This window comes from Silene latifolia, chromosome 9 (genome assembly GCF_048544455.1).
Source record: "Silene latifolia isolate original U9 population chromosome 9, ASM4854445v1, whole genome shotgun sequence".
NCBI lineage: Eukaryota > Viridiplantae > Streptophyta > Magnoliopsida > Caryophyllales > Caryophyllaceae > Silene > Silene latifolia.
The window spans coordinates 35,492,285-35,498,284 of record NC_133534.1 but is presented as its reverse complement, the minus strand read 5'-3'; positions in this window follow the sequence as shown (position 1 = coordinate 35,498,284).

The following is a 6,000-nucleotide window of genomic DNA, read 5'->3' as shown; positions in this document are numbered from 1 at the left end:
TCTAGCTTTCCATAATCTTGTTACAACCACAAATTGAAGAAAGATTAATATAAAATTAGAGAGAATTCTTGTCTTAATTATTACAAGCTTAAGGGTAAAAACAAGCATCTTTAGATGAGAGTAGGAGTGTTTTTAGATCTCAAAATTCTAGATATATATAGGGAGTCACGAGAATCTAGGTTAAGTCCCTCAAGAAAGCCCAAAACACGGAACTAGAGTTGCGATATTCAGAGCAGAGCGCAGGCTGCGTGCGCTTCAGACTGACAGCAGCATCTTTCAAAGGCCATATCTCCCTCGTTTCTTGGACAAAAGAGGCGTGTGACCTACCGTTGGAAAGCTAAGATCACAAGCTTTTACCTCCAATTGGCCTTGCGTCGATACGAGCTCTAGAACTAGAGATATATCCATTTGAAGTTGACCCTTGTGAAACCGAGTTTTCAATTCTTCATTTTGGCTCTTGTTTGTCTATGCCAAGGCATCAAATCTTCCATTAGCTTACTTTTCTTGATTGAACTTATTCCCTTGGCTTACCTTTTGCTCTGCTTCTTCACCTTGGTTGACCGTGGCTCGGGTTTGACTTGTGAGTCGGCTTGTACAAAATGATCCATTCATCTCAACTTACCAATATGAAGTACTTGAATTACCTTGAGATGTAAATACCAACAACAAGTTCAAATGATCCAAATTACAACCAAAGTGGATTCACCGGAAAATACAACGATTAACACTCAAAACCGGCTTTGTGACAAGTTTATTCAACTAAAATTACCTAATTAGGCTGACACAATTTGACTCTATCACTACACATTTTAAATTCTAAACTATTTAACTTCTGTATCCAATGGTAGCGCCTGCTACTACGATAATACAACCCGTGCAATTTTTGCACAAATTTAAAGCTAGTTTCTTAAGAAGTTGTATAAAATTGCTTAGTAGACGATATGTGGAAATTTCTCTATTATAAAGGAAGAAAAATTCCAACGAAATCTCAATTGACCTTTGATGATCTTCATAAAATAAAGTCCTAATGTGTTTTTTTTTTCAAAAATAACCAAACAACCATATAATCTCCACCAATTTAACGCAAATTCTTATTTCAGACGGTTACTTTTCGTCTAAAACGTAAAATATGTGCTATTTTATGGTTAAATGTAACCACAACGATTCTTATGATAACTTGTTTTTCAATAGTGATCACATTCGACTATAAAATAATTAAAAATCTCGTCTTATTACTTCAGATTAAAATAACATGTCTGAAGCAAGACTAACCGCCAATTTAAATACACCAATTTAAGAGTAGATTTTCAAAGTAACGGGATCTTATCGAAAAAGTTGAGACAATGATATGGATGATTTATATCTTTTGAAAGAAGAAAAAATGATGGATATGGTAATGGATAAGATAATAATGTCATAGCATGTTCCGTTACAATTTTGGACATTATATATTTATATATCTTAACTTCCTCAGTTGGATCCGACCTGATAAAAGCCTTTTATGGGATAGCCATGAAAACATTTGGTCCCATATTACTGTTTCATATTTGGGGGGAGTCTTTCTATATATTGGCATATATAATGGGCAGGATTTTTTTATAACAATTACAGAGTATTATTATTCCGTATATAAATAAAACTAGTTTATATTATACTTATCTATATTTCAGTCATTTATTTATCTTTAATTATAATATTTCTCGAAAGACATTACAAAAAATAAACTAAGTAATTGAGATAGAGAAAGTATTAAATTAGACATTTAGTTATTTTATGGTTACGTTGATTAATTAATACTCCCTCCAAGTTCTTATTATCTTCTCCTTTTTTTGGGCACAAAAAATAAGAAAGGAGAAGAAATAATGAAATAATGAATATAATAGTGTAAGTTGTAAATTTTATAGGAGAGAAAAATAAGAAAGAATGAATAATGAATAAAGAATGAATAAAGTAGTAGAAATTATTGATTTTTTTATGAGAGAGAAAATATTAAAGAATGAATAAAATTTACCAAAAAATGGAAGATTGAAGATAATCAAACTAGTGCGAAAAAAGAAAGAGGAAAGATAATAGGAAATTGGAGGGAATATATCGATGAGGATTATGTCAAAAACAAAAACAAATACATGATGATAAAGATAAAATGAGTTGATTTGGTACTATTTTCTCTTTATTGTATAGATGTTTTCTATGTCTCTAAAATATCTTCCATTTTTCATTATTTAGTTGTCTCAGAGATTTTTTTCATAATATTCCAATCCACTTACATTTTATCTCAGTTACACATTGACTCCATTTGATTCGGTTTTTTGTATTTTGGAAAATAACTTTAAGACGGGGAGTAATTAATTTACGAGTACTTTTTACTGATGCATGTTAGAAAGTATTGGAAAAGTTACTCAATATGAAAAATATCTAAATTGATTGACCTAGTACATTAAAAACTCCTCCGGATACATGAACATAGAAGAACATGTTGAGTAAGTAGGAAGTCATTGTTTCGATTAACAGTTCAAACATGGGCACTCCGTAGTAGTAGTGGTGTATGTATTAATCACAAATTCTCGTATAAAACGGTATTATTCGTCTTAAGCTTAAAATGAGTTAAGTATTTTATAATTTGTGTATATAAGACGAATATATTACTATATATTATGTATTTATATATATATATATATAATTTATATATATATATATATATATATATATATGAGTGAGCATCCCATGAGTCTAGCATCTTAGATGAGTCTAGCATATCAATAAGAACCGTTGGATCTTATTGATCCAACCGTCCTGATTATGACACGTGTCTTAATTTTAAAAAAAAAAAAAAAAAGTAGGCGCGCTGATATATTAAGAACGACACATTCATTATTCCTCATAAATTTTCACTTCCTTTTCTCTCTCTAAAACGTCTGTCTCTCCCTCTAAAAAACAACGCGCATCAATGATTTTGACAGTAGATATTCAAAGTTTCTTCAATCGCCATTCTTTTCAAAAAAATCTTCCCTAATCTAGTTAATTTTCTCTAAAATCGAGCATAGATCTACAAAAAATTAATCAAGATCTTCAAAAACATTCAGAAAACAACCGTTTCTCATCTAATGAAGAGGTATAGATCGCTCTCTAATTCGTTATTTCTTATAAAAAATTGTCGCGATTTATATGTTGCTGCATGTTGTTGTTGTTGTTGTTGTTGTTGTTGTTGTTGATGATGATGATTATATTAATTGATTTAGGGCTAATGTTTTGTTCGAACTGAGTAATTGATTTTTGGCAAAATATTAGGTTTAGTTTGCATCCTGGAGTTGTTGATTTTGAATTATATAACTAAATTGTCAATTAATTGTATGTTTTCCTTTTCGATTTCAGAAATTGAGAAATTAATTCTCGTTTTTGTTTTCGTAGCTATTAAATTTTGTGTTATTTCATATATATTCTACTTTTCGCCTAAAAATTAGGGTTAATAATTTGTAGAAACTGAGTAATTAATGTTCGTTTTTGTTTTGCATAGTATTGATTCTATGTATTCATAGTGTTTGTTAAAAAGTTAGAGTCGTGACAGTGTGAAATTCATAATTGGATTTGTTTTCATGAAAATTGGGGAAAAATTGTGACGATTAAATTAACTTTCGTAAAATACTCGACATCTTTTACTGTAACATTGTTACTGTAACACAGTAAAACTATTACTGTAACATTGTTATTGTAACACTGTAAAACTATTACTGTAACATTGTTACTGTTACATTAATATTGCATGCTATAATGTAGTTATTATTGAGGAATCGTCAGTTACTGTTTAACTGAACTTCAAATATTATTACAACATTTTAAATTTGATATTGTGTGATTTAACCCAATTAATTAAATTTGTTCGTATAACATTGTTATTAACTCACAAGAGATGTTGATCATTAATCATCGACCATCAGTTTTCACATATATTTTAATTATTAATGCTACAATGTTTTGTTATCTAGTTACCTTAAGATTGTATTATTATTATGCTACACTCGTTCAAATATTGATCCACATTAGACTATATGGCATGTTTGAAAAAATTAGGTTACTTGATTTGTTGAAACCGAGTAACTCGAGGATTAAATTAGCTTTCGTAAAATACTCGACACCGATTCTTTGTAATGTCGTTACGAGAACATTATTACTACATGATAGAACCGAACTTGATATCTTTGTTACAACATCGTATATTTGATGTTGTGTAGTTTTTCCAATTAAATTTGATGGTTTTAACATTTTCAAAAACTCACAAATGATTATACTTTAAAATTGTTCTTTAAATTATAACCAATGATTGACCACCGCTTTCGCATATGTTTTAGTTAGTAATGGTTGAATGTTTTGTCTTGAATGTTAGAATATTTGAAGAAGAAGGTTTGGGAAATCAAGTAAGATAAAAAAGGCGCGCAAGGAGATAGTACATACAAAAAGAAGGAGACACCGCCTAATCGAGTCATGAAGATAGGCGTGAAGAAGGCAAAATAGTTATTGAAGTTGAAATGCTACTTGAGACTGTTAATAACATTGTAGTCAGATTTTGATGTGTGAATATGATGTATACATCTTGTAAACATTTCACATTGCTATCAGTGTGGTATTACAAATCATTTAAGCATATGACTGGTCCGCATTCACTTGATTTTTATTGTTGAAATAATTAAAGTTGGAACTTTTAACATTGTTTTCGTGCTACTTTGATGAATCAATGTTGTTACTGAAACATCATTACAAGATCATTGTTACTTTTTGAGTAATGACGTTAAATGTACCGTTACTTTAAAATTAAAAAACGAAATAATTCCTACCTTTACATTTTAGAACTACTTTATACACCGTCTTATATTGTAAACAAACTAAATTAATACTGTAACATTGTTGCCAGGTTATTTTAATGAATCACTTATTATAGTAACATTGTTACATTAATATTGATCCGCCTTTGATAAATCAATTAATGAAACGATGATGTTACAGTAACTTTATATTACAGTAACACTGTATTAATCTGATGAATGACTGATGTTACAGTAACACTATTACTATAACGCGAAAGAACAAGGATTGGTTGTATCAAAAATATGAGGAACGCATACAATAAACAACATTAGACTATATGCATGGTCTGTTTGAAAAGTTGACAATACATTCTTAAAATAACTAAATAGGCTATATGGGATTCGAACCCATACCTTTGTACAAGCTTTGCACATTGCTCTCCCATTTGAGCTAATAACCTTTAAACTAACGACTCAAACTTTCAAATGAAATGAATAACAATAAAGGTATCCTCTTCCTACAAGCTTAAACTTTACAATGATATAATAATACTCATTATTTATACGGAGTTCAACTCTTTTTCATATGGCGTAGATGCAAAGATTGAACCGACAAAACATACATCTCTAATGTTTGTCGATAATAAATGATAACATTATAATGAAACAATTTCATCAAAAGAAGGTGCTAAATTAACATAATACAATTATAAAGATATTAGAATACGCTTTCCTATTATCGTAATAGTGTTACAAGAACATCACATATTCTGATAACGTTATTCTCAGTAAGAGTGTTACAAAGAACCATGTTACAGTAACGCTATGTGTCGAGTATTTTGCGAACGCTAATTCAATCGTCACAATTAATTACCCCAATTTTCATGAATAAAGTCCAGGTATGAATTTCACAATATCATAACCCTAATTTTTTTGACAAACACTAAGAACACATATAATACACAAGATATAATAACAAACAAGTCAATCTGATCTGATCGCTTAATGCGAATAAGAGACAAAATTACAGTGCAAAAAAAGATCGCAAAGGAATCGCATAATAATGCAATTAATTAACATCACACGACTAATAAACTGGAAGATGCGACTACAAATTGCAAGATCTGAAATCAATTGAAGATATTAACATCGCAGGACTAATAAACATAAAATCGTCAAACGAAAAAAAAAAATCTCAAAA